General features: G+C 35.8%; 1 protein-coding gene across 15 annotated transcripts in view; it reads left to right on the top strand.

The window, feature by feature from the left end:
• ELAVL2 (ELAV like RNA binding protein 2) overlaps positions 1 to 12,286 on the top strand; it is a 209,922-nt gene that overhangs the window by 155,953 nt on the left and 41,683 nt on the right. The gene's annotated exons all lie outside the window — the stretch shown is intronic.

The raw sequence follows: 12,286 nt of genomic DNA, 5'->3' as shown, positions 1-12,286 counted from the left end.
AAGTCTTGGGAGTCCGTGGCCACAAAAGCTATGTAAAAGAGAGTCTGTAGTGAAGGAAAGGTTGAGAACCACTGATCAAAAGCAATAGTTCTCAAACATTTTAGTCTCGATACGTAATAGAAATTAAAACAGCAAATCTTTTTAAAAATTGACTTCATGGAGGCCCTGAAATGATCTTGGGGTTCTCAATGGTCCCTAGAGCATATTTTAAGAACTGCTGAACTACAGAATAATATCTGTAGTATATTACTAGTCTCTCATTGTCTGCTACAGTGTTGGTGTGTCTTAAATTTTTCATTACTAACTGGAAACATTTGAACCAAGGTTAAAAAAATAAATAAAAAGCTATAGTAGCACAAGATGGAAGGAAATGCTGTAATACTGCCAATAGTTTTTCTATACTTATCTGCTGACTTTTCTTCTCTCTTAAGTGAATATTGAATGACAGATTAAGTGATTTTAATTATAGGAAGGCAGAGAGGAAGCTGTTTAAAAAAGAAATGCAGGGTGATCCTTAAAATCCTTCATATCTTAATACCAAGCTTTTTGTCACTTGATGATAACGTCAGTAAACATATATTTTTCTTTTGAAATATTTAAAATAGCATCCCAAACAATTCCCAGGTATAAGTGTTCCAGCAAGAACAGAGAACACTTAAATATCAACTTTCCTTAAATAGCTTCATGTTCATCCCAAGTCACCAGAATAGTAACAGATTTAAAGGCATAGTCCTATTTCCCTCACCAACTGTTAAGTTGTAAATTAGTATTCCATGCTCTTTATAGTGGTAAAAATAGTTTATAACAATTGTTGTTACTTTATCAAATCTGTACATTTTTTTCTACATTTCTCTCAAATTTAGTAAATATCTTACCTATAGTCAAAGAGAGATAAAGATGTTCTTGGCTATTTGCTACTTCAAATACATCAGTTCATTAATTTCAAACATTTATGTGGCTACCTGTCTTAAATAGTTAATTCTAAACAGTGAAGAACCCATTTGCAAACAGCAGCATAAAAGAACCCAATAACCAATGCTAATATATTCCAGAAAGAGGACAGAAACCCTAAGGCACTATATAACAAGCTTGTAAACCAGACACACTTATACTGGGGTTTAATATAAGGCCTGGTGAGAAAGGTCTTAACAGCCTTCCGTAGGGCTGGTACCATATTTCCTTGAAATGGGCTTAGAATCCAAACCATATTTTTAAAAAGTGGTATTGCTATTGAAACAATCATTGACTAGACCAGGGGTGTCAAACTCAAAAGAAACGGCAAAGGACCGGCCTGCAGTGCTTCTGCCAGTGCGGCCCTCCCGAGCTCTGTTTTCACTGGCAGAGGGCTGAAGGAAGCCGTGGCAGCCAAAAACGGAGCTCGGGAACCCGTTTTCTCTGGCAGAGTGCTTGGGCCGCCACAGGCGACCCCGACAGGAGTGACTTCAAGCTGGCCATGACCACCCTGGCCACGCCCACCCGGGCCTCCTGAAGTCAAACCCAATGCTGCTGCAGTCCTCAATGAAATCGAGTTTGACACCCTTGGACTAGACTCTCATGCATATCATGCACAACTTGTGTTCTCGGGGTTAAGCCAGAACGTTGGCTAATGAGTTGTAGTTTTTAATGGGATAAAAAAGGGAAATTATACATGGGAAACATTGATACGGACTGTATTTAATGCAAGTTGGCTCACTTTTAAATTATATCAGATTTAATTTTGCACTGGCCACCCATTGACATACACATGCTACTCTTAAATATAAGGAGGCTTAGATAGCTAGTAAAGTTACTAATGAAAATACAGCTCCAACTCTGCATATTTTTTCTTGACTTTTTCCTATAAGTAGTAACACAAAGATGATCAACAGTGGCAAAACATCAGAAGGTTATTAGTAGAAAGTAAAGTGCAGCCACTTAACCTCTCTTTTCCAAATATAAGTTCACGTAGAAGAAGGAGTTGCAGAAAGTAGAGGTAGAGTCAAGAGAGGAATCGGTCTGTTATGCTTCCACAAACGGTCTAAGTCCAACTCCTCTTGAATTTCTTTATCTAGCACCAATTTAGTGCTGAGTTGACTAGATTTTCTTGTATAGGCATGAGCAATAAAGCAGCTTAACTGGAACTTAACATGTTATCCTGACTCATCACATCTGACATTTCATGAACAAGGCATGATGATTGTATAATGAAAAACTTTATTTCAGTGAATAACTGTTCATTTTGGAAGACAGGATCATTCCTTTGTTCAAACACCATATAATAACTTCAGTAATAGATTAATAATAGCTTCATTGATTTTTACCATATCATAGTATTGCATTATAATTTTCTGTGGATTTCGTATAGTATAATTCCTTCTTTTCTAAAAGTTGTTAATGTAAGTATGGATAGTTCAGTGGCTAGAATATTTAAAAAATTCTAAGAAACACAGTTTTGTTTTAAAAAAAATTTAAACATCCATCCTTAAAGATATTAATAAAGAAGAAGATTTGCTTTCAGCCTTTCTTTAAAAACCAGTTAGACTCTTAATGTTATTTTGGTTTCTGACTATAAAGTCAGAAACTTGAATGCTTTTTAATTTAAATTGAAAAGATGAGTATGATTAGCTTGGCTTTTATGTCTTTATTAGGAAAAGGTTTTGCTTTCTAAGCTTAGAAGAAGCATAGGAAGATTACATGAACGACTCAAGACCATTGGACATTTGAGAAACATGACTGGTGGCGACATCAGTTTTTCCTTGACCTCACTACATTTACACTGTTATTTTCTTAATTTGTATTTCCTTTGTGAATGTCTTTTATTCATAGAAGAAGCATAGAAGCAGGAAGATAGTTGGATCATTCTACTAACTTACTTCTTGCTTGTAGATTTTTAACGCCTTGATTCTGTGGGTCGTATCCAGATTGTTTTCTGCTTAGCCTTAGACAGGGTGGATAAAAATCTATGATTTTTTTTAAAAATAAATTAAAAAATCAGATTTTTTTTATTTAAATCAGATTTTTTTTTCTTTTTATTAAATTTATTTTAATAAAATGTTTTGGAGTAAAAATCTATCTAAAGATAATTTTCTATTTAAAATACATTAATAATTTAGTTTATTCAGCATGAAATGGAGCTTAGTTATGTAGCATGAGGCTGTATATTCTTCAATATTGGGACTGTCAGTGAGTCAACAGCAGATCAGAGGAAGAGCTGCTGCGGGACAGAGATGACAGTTGCTCTTTAAAAATTATGATTTAAATCGAGTTATTTTAAATCAAGCCTTTTTACTAGTGATTTAAATCATGATTTAAATTGTGATTTAAATCAAATCTACCCTGCCTTAGAATAAAAATTCATTGCCTTAGACATTAACACAATACTAAGAGGTGTTCTAAGATGTACATAACTTTGTTGGATTCAGTAGTTCAATTTCAAAGTCTTGTTCATGAACGTGACAATTCAGCATTAAAGTTCAAATAGTTTGCCAATGGTGACTTTAGCCATGTCTGAACTTTTATATTGTGTTCAAATTCTGGTGTACAGCAATCATGTTTGACTCATGACAGCTGACATTCCTAGTGATGTCCCTATCTTTTAGTTGTCAAAGTTTGATATTTTTATAATTATTACTCTGAAATAATTGGCATGAGGTTGTATATAATGTGGCGCGCATATTCACAAATGAACATATGTCAGATAACTTGTGCATGTACAGTTTTTTTCTTAAAGCAGTGAAATTCTAGAAGTGGTGAGCAGAGATGCTGAATTATCCTTCTGTCCTTGAAATGTAAAACTGAAAAAACAAGATTTTTGCATTTTCATGGGTAATTCAGATCTAATTTGAGACATCTGATTTTTGTCTCTTCAGGAAATCCTTATTCCATTTTTGTCTTGCAAAATAGGAACTAAATGTCCTCAGTATGAAACTGCTATAAAATTATCTGATCCCTTGTGGAAATATCCTCTACTCAGTTGCTTTCACTTCCTTTGTTTTTTGGGTAGCGAAATCTGGATTTGGGGTCTTGCTTGTAATACTTAGTGCCTTGTAGATTACATATCCTGCACTTTTTTTAATTAATTGAATAAATCTTTTTTTTTCCTTCCTGGGTTGTTATACTCTTTTGTAAACTAATCTGACATTATAAAAATTGGTTTTTACTAATGGCATTTGCCTGTCATTGCCAAGGTTGATTTTTAGGCCTTAGCAATTTTGTAAAGCCCCTTCAGGAATATTTGAACTACATCATAACAGTAACTTCAGTATGACCTTACGTATTTTTAAATTTGAGTTTAGCTTGTAGGAATAGCTGTAAGGTCTGCTGCTATGCTGAACAAGGAACTGTTAATGACATTAATTCAGTTTTTCTCTTAATGTAGGGATGCATGCCTCCATCTTATCTAGACCAGCGGTCCCCAACCTTTTTGACTGCACAGACCGGGAGGGGGGGTAGGTTCGTGTGCTCAACCTAATTCTGTGCATGTGTAAATGAAGCTTTGCACACTCCCTCACTGCTTGCATGGTCCGGTTCCCAATGGGCCACCGGCCTGGGGGTGGGGGAACCCTGATTTAGATAACTTTTCACTGGGTTGGACAGTGTAAATAGTTCTGTGGAATTTCCTAAACATTAGAACGCTGTTCAAAAATATGGTTCCAATACCATGTTTCCCCGAAAATAACACTTATATTTTTTGAACCCCGAAATAAGCGCTTGGCCTTATTTTTAGGGAGGTCTTATTATTTTGGGGCATGTGGAGCAAGATGGGGCTCCTCTTGCCATCTTACCTGATTTCTAGCTCTGCGTTTAAATATTTTTGGGGAGGGCTTATTTTCAGGAGGAGGCTTATTTTAGCGCATGCACTCAGAAATCCGATTGGGCTTATTATCAGGGGATGTCTTATTTTCAGGGAAACAGGGTATTATTAACATCCCTTTGCCTATTATCATTTACCTGTGTTTTATTGTTTTTATAATAATTATAATAATTGGTATTTGTGTCAGGCACGAAGGATCAGGACCATAGTAAGTTGCTGTTCAAAAGATTTATTGCTAAAGCCTATACACAAGAATCTAATCAACTAAAATCCAGGATTAAATTGGTGTGAAATAAGGGTCAACATAATTTAAGAGGGGCTAAATTAAGGTCATTTGTGTGAACGTAACAACTCTAAACTGATGACACACTTAACTCTATCCCCAGCTCTGCCTACTCACCTCCTATAATTTGCTAACTATTGGTTTTTAACTTTGTAGCAGACAAACCAAATTCATATGTTTTGTGAGATGGGCATCTATAATTTTTTTTTTTTAAAAAAACATGATTAAGAGATTGCTTTGATCTGTAGCAGCAGTGCTTATTACAGTTGCAATATAACCTGATCTTTGTACTGTCACTTCAAAATTACTAAACCCTCTGAAATGTAGTAGCTATGTCATGTCACAATTTTTAGTTAGTAGGCATAATGGACTCTGAGCTTCCATTATAACATATCACTTTATCACAGCTATAGCTCTTAGGAATAAATCTCATTACTATAATTCTCTAAGAATAGATTCCACTTTGTATAATATCCATATTTTAACATTTATTTTTATTGTCTATCATATTTTGTTTAATTGATATGAGAACCACCTTGCTGAATAATTTATGTAAGCAAAGAATACACAAACTAAATGAGTTATTTCAAAGTCAAGACTATGATAAAATGCATCTTGCAGGAAAAAGGAAAAACACATTAGAAATCTCTTATTAATAGGTAAGATAGAAATAGAATAATGTAATAGAAATAATAAGATCTAAACATATTGGGTAAGATGGTTTAAATTTAAATTAAGGGGAGTTTAAATTTTTCATCAGTGATGCTGTACTTAAGCGACAGTATCTAGAGAAGCTTAATCAACGGAGGTGCTAATCTCCTTCCCAGACAGTATTCGTTGGTCAGCGTGAAATAGACAAATCTATTTTAATACGTTGTTTTATTAGGAAAGATAGAGATTATCTTGATGAATCATGAGATTCAATCATAGAATAAACACTGCATCTTGCAGGCCCAAAATATAATACAAGCAGTTAGATTGAGATCAAGAAAAGTATGTATTTGATGAAAAACAACTAGGATATTTCTGAGCAGATAATAAGGGTGGTCTTGGAAGCTCTTGTATGTACTATCTTTATAGAGATGGTAGATTTTACTGAGGTTGTCAGGAGTTGATGAAACTGCATTTGTGCAACATTACTATTTTATTTGTTTCAATTGACATAAGATGACAAAATGGTTGCTAGATGCCCTTTTTAATGTTTTGAAACCTTAACTAAAGGAAGGCATTTCATGCTCAGATTGCATATTGGCGGGCGATACGTAACTAATGTTTCAATCTTCTAAAGACTTACAAATATTTTGTGTCAACTCTTGGAAAGTTGTCTTCATTTCCAAAGGTTCATCACAGGTCCACCTTGGTTTTCTAATAGCTATGTTACTATTCAGGTTATTTTGATCTAAATAAAACATTTTATGGAAGGGCCTGACCATCTAGTCTAGACAGGATGAAGCAATCATTTTCCTTCAGGTTCCCATACTTCTGTTATCTGTTTCATTTAGTAGCCTTATACTTTGCCTCATTCATATTGCTCAGAGTAAGCAGTGCACCAACTCTGTGGAGTAGTTTTCCAGTTACATACAGAAAAACAGGAGAACTGGCTTCCCCATAACATTTTGTGTTTCATGAACAAATCCATCCTTTACCATGGTCAACTGAGGGCTTATTCTCACTGTGCTTTGAGACAGTGTTATTTGGGAAAAAGAACAGGACTAATTCAGGAATGCTAACAGAACAGTGAAATGTCTTTCTTTATAAAGTGTGCTTGGGTTTACCAGTTCTAGGCTTTAATCTTAGATTAATCTATTAGGTATTTGTATTTTCCTTTCTACTTTGGATTATTTTAATGTTCTTCTGATTTTTAAATCTGTATACCTCTGTATTTTTTTTTGATGATTAGACATACTTACCGTATTTTTTGGACTTTAAGACGCACTTTTTTCCCTCCTAAAAGAGGCTGAAAATTTGGCTGCGTCTTATACTCCAAATGTAGCTTTTTTGAAGCTTTTTTTCAGCCCTAATGAGGCACTAGCAAGTGAAGCGATCTCCGCTTCCTTGCTTTGCCTGCTCTCAACTGTGAAGCTTTTTTTTCAGTCTTAACAGGTGCTAGCAGTGAAACGCGTGAAGCAATCTCCGTGGTTTGCCTGCTTTTCTCATTGCTTCTCTCTCCAAAGATCAGTTGTGCTTTAGAAGCTGTTTTTTATCCCCAAGCAGGGGATAAAAACCAACAAACGAATGTGCTGAAGCTGACCAGACTAAGGACGCTAGCCAGATGAATACCTGGTAGACAGATTTTTTTTTTCCTATTTTCCTCCACAAAAACTAAGCTGTGTCTTATACTCCGGTACGTCTTATACTCTGAAAAATATGGTACGTAGCCGTCAACTCTGCTCCTTTTCAGAGTAAGCAATATCATGTAAAGCACAGAAAAAGTGTAAAAAAATAATAGCCGAATTAAAAGCATGAGACAGAGGATGGGAGAGAAGAAAGTGCAGCTAAATCAAATATATACCTTTTAGTGTATTTCTCAATGCCTATTTGTTAGACTTACATGGTTACCAAATCAGAAAGCTACAAGAAGATGTTTTTGTATGTTTTTGGAGCCCACCATTATTCTTACCACATCCGTACCTTGCTTCATCTATTGGCTTTGTTCTTTAAACAATTCACAGGCATATTTTTGAAAATCCATCATTTTCATCCATTTACGATTGTCTCCATCTTCCCCTCCCTTTCAACCCAGTCATTCTTCCTTTGTATATTTGTTTGCAATATGATCCTGATTCTGTGTAATCAAAAATGCAATGAAGAACCGAGGAGATTATCCTAGATTCTTGTTTAATTCCCTGCTCAGAATCAAACCATTGGCTAAACATAATAGGTATTCTCACAAACGTTCTTCTTGCATCCAGAAACTCCATATTAATGTAAGCCATTTTGCAACTGAAGCCTATTTACTTTATCATACGCTTTCTTTAACATGTTCAAATATTTCCCTGCTGAAAAGCAAAACAGTCTAGAGCTAGACAAACATCCGGCCTGTAATAAGGGCACACTGCATTTCCCCGGTTTTGCTTGTTAGCAGTTCTCATATTGTCATCTGTGAATCAGAAGTCTCTTGGGTCCTTTCTGAGGCATACTTAACTATAATTATTTTTGGCTGTTTTTTGTAATTATTTCTTCCTCTGTGTGTGTATCCTATATTACTTGTCCTGCATCTTTATTTTCAGCCTGAATATATGGGGAAATAAGCCTCCCTGTGTAAAATGTATGAATAGTTCTAGGCTTACAACAGTTCATTTAGTGACTGTGCAAAGTTACAACGGCACTGAAAAAAGTGATACGACCGTTTTTCACACAACTGTTGCAGCATCTCCATGGTCACATGATCAGAATTCAGATGCTTGACAACTGACTCACATTTATGATGAATGCTGTGTCCCGGGGTCATGTGATCACCTTTTGCGACCTTCTGAAAAGCAAAGTCAATTGGGAAGCCAGATTCACTTAACAACCGTGTTACTAACGTAACAACTGCAGTGATTCACTTAACAACTGTGGCAAGATCATTGTAAAATGGGGCAAAATTCACTTAACAACTGTCTCGCTTAGCAACAGTAATGTTGGGCTCAATTATGGTCATAAGTCGAGGACCAGTTTACCTAATACCTAAGTGTGAGTAGGGGCTTCCTTCACCATGAGTTGGGGGAGGATGTAAATCCTGTTCAATAAATTATTAAATTTATTTCCGTTTCTATTTTGCTTGTAGCAAGCTATTGAAATGGTTATTTGAGGTTTTTCTACTTGTATAGATTCTTTAGGAACTTGTCAAGCCAGCTGCTGAGGAGAATGTATCAGCTTTCTGTCAGCGTAGTTCTAATTTTGATCTGTTTCAGTAATATGGCATGTGTTCAGTTCACACAAAAATGGATGACTCATTTCTAAAATATCTGCCCCTTGTTGATCTTCCAAGGTTTAATCATCAGAGTAATGAAATCTGGGAGTCCAAGGACCCAATATTTTATTCTTTCAAGAACCTCCAGTGTCACTGATACCTTGATGTATCAACAGCTTCCTTGTTTTAATGCTTTGATGTCTGCCTGGAGCTTGTATTATGGATTGTATTCTTGCTTTGTTGTTTCCTTAATTGAATTCTGCTTACAACACCTACTATTCTCTTGGATATTATATCTTTGCTATTATTACTTATCATTAGACAATGCATATGCTCGTTATTTTTTAGATTATAGCTTTTGCTTCTGCTTTCTATACATTATTCTTGCATCTTATTTACATATTGTGCCATCTTTTTTCAATTATAGGTGTGAATCACATATGTCTTAATTCTGTCTGCTTATAAACAGCTTCCACCGCAGTGAGAATAGTAGTATATTGCACCAAAGTAGAGTTCCTCTGATCCTTTAAAGATTAGCTTATTTATTATGAGGTTGCCTTTCAGTGACTATAATCCGTTTTGTTAAATCCTTGAAGCATTATCTTTTAAAAGAGAAAGGGAAAATGATTCAAAATGGAATCATAAAGTAATGAAATTACAGGTTTCTGATACCGTGTTTCCCCGAAAATAAGACAGTCCCTGATAATAAGTCCTCCCCCGAAAATAAGCCCTCCCTGAAAATATTTAACTGCATGCACAGCTGGTCCCCGCCATTTCCTGGTTAGGGTTAGGGAGACAGAGCTAGGTAAGATGGCAAGAGGAGCCCCATCTTGCTCCACACCCCAAAATAATAAGTCCTCCCTGAAAATAAGGCCATGCACTTATTTTGGGGTTCAAAAAATATATAAGACAGGGTCTTATTTTGGGGGAAACACGGTAATATTATTTAACGGTTTGCTTGTGCCTAGGTGGCCTGTAATTTTCCATTATTGAGAAGATTGAAAGTTGAGTTCACACATCTGAAAGTTTCCAGATCAGAAAGATTTCAAAAACTCTAACATTCTGTGTTAGCATTCTCTTCTGTGTGAATATGTTTTCATAGGTTATTTAGAAAACTGCAGGGATTATTAAAAAGGATAAAACAGCAACTTTACTAGATACTATTTTATTCAAGCATTGGGTTTTGGTTTAGCAAAGTCCATATTTTCCCCATTAAGTTCTATGCAGGCTTTCGGATTTTTTTCTGAGATGTTTTGGGGAGGTTTATATATTCCTCACTAAACATCTAAAACATAAGAGTAGGAGTCGATGAATCCTTTGTAGAAGAGGCCTAAGTAGCTAGACAATGCTAGATGCCCAGAGTAGCTCTTTGCTTCCTGAGGTGATGCAGAAATATAATGCAATTTGTACCTAGGATTGTTGTTTTCTTTCATGAATCTTTCCTTAGCTTGCTTTAGTTTACTCTGCCTTTGATTTATATTTAAATGTATTATTCTTGTCTGCCACCATTTGTTGGAAATGTAGAATGCAAATCTAAAAACCATATGTTTTATCAAACTTCATGATACGGAAATAGCCTTGTTTCAGTAATTTCTGCAGGTTTTCAGTCATGGTACTTTTCCTTTATGGATGGTGGCTTAGTGGCTAAGATGCTGAGCTTGTCGATTGAAAGGTCGGCAGTTCAGCGGTTCGAATCCCCAGTGCCACGTAACAGGGTGAGCTCCCATTACTTGTCCCAGCTTCAGCCAACCTAGCAGTTCGAAATCACGTAAAAAATGCAAGTAGAAAAATAGGGACCATATTTGGTGGGAAGGTAACAGCGTTCCGTGCGCCTTTGGCATTTAATCATGGCGGCCACATGACCATGGAGATGTCTTCGGACAGTGTTGGCTCTTTGGTTTTGAAACAGAGATGAGCACCGCCCCCTAGAGTCGGGAACGACTAGCACATATGTGCAAGGGGAACCTTTACCTTTACTTTACTTTTACTTTTCACGGAATCAAATATGACTTTGTTCACAACTTGAAGAATTTCTCAGAGCTAGCAATGTTTACTTTATTTTTAAAGGATCAAAACTTTATGAGGAATCTAGTTCACTCAACCATATACATGATTTCACCTGCTATCCCATGAAATTCTGGGCATTTTGAAATGAAATCATTTTTAAAGTTGTTACTTTGTCCCTATGAAATTATGTGAAATCGTGTAATTTTAAGAATGACTTTCCTGCTAAGTGATCCATGTGAAAATAGTGAGATTTTGTGCCACTGCAGTTTATTGAGATTCAACTTCAGCCATTGCAGAAGATGTTAGATTTGATCTCTATATAGTAGCAGTTTTTGCTCTACATGCTAACTTGGAAGTGTGATTGCTTGTGATTGTTATTTTTTGTTACTTTCAAGCAGCTTTTTTTAATTTTACCCTGATTTTTTGGGGTCTATGACCATACAGCAAACAAAATCAATAATGTGATATTGCCCACTACTTGAAAAGGTTTGCTGATTCTTGCTATTAAAATATTTTATCTGCCTTTTCTAATGGATTGTGTTTCATTACTCACAAAATTTAGATATAGATAGTCCCTGACTTATGACCAAATTTGAGTCCAATTGAGTCCAAATTTTCTATTGTTAAGTGAAACATTTGTTAAGTGGGTTTTGCCCCATTTTATGACCTTTCTTTTCACAGTTGTTAAGTGAATCACTTCAATTGATTAGTTAGTAGCCCAGTTGTTAAGTGAATCTGGCTTCCCCATTGACTTTGCTTGTCAGAAGGTTGCAAAAGGGGATCACATGATCTTGGGACACAGCATTGATCATAAATATGAACCAGCTGCTAAGCATCTCAATTTTGATCACATGATCGTGGGGATGCTGTAAAGGTCGTAACTGTGAAAAATGGTCATAAGTCACATTTTTCAGTGTTGTCGTAAATTTGAACGATCACTAAATGAACTGTTGTAAGTCAAGGACTACCTCTACTGGCTATATTCCTGATCTGTTTGTCTATGGCAGTAGGGGTCTCTGGTCCTCAGAATCGGAATGGGACAACTTGCCACAACCAACTCACATTGGTCAATTCACTGTGAGACAACTTGCCATGGCCAACTCACCTGGGGGACACCTCACTGCAGGACAATTTAACAATTCAATTTAATTATTTAAAATAAATAAAAACTTATTTTAATTTTTGTCATTCACATTTCATTTGGTCCCTCCTTTTGCAGCCTTTCTTTAATTATTCTATTCCATCATTTCTTTGATATTAGTGTAACTCTTCTCCCATGGCGAGTTGGCCATGGCAAGTTGTCTTGGAG

This window comes from Pantherophis guttatus, chromosome 2 (assembly GCF_059756535.1).
Source record: "Pantherophis guttatus breed Tessera chromosome 2, ASM5975653v1, whole genome shotgun sequence".
Lineage (NCBI taxonomy): Eukaryota > Metazoa > Chordata > Lepidosauria > Squamata > Colubridae > Pantherophis > Pantherophis guttatus.
This window is presented reverse-complemented; position numbering and strand designations above follow the sequence as displayed.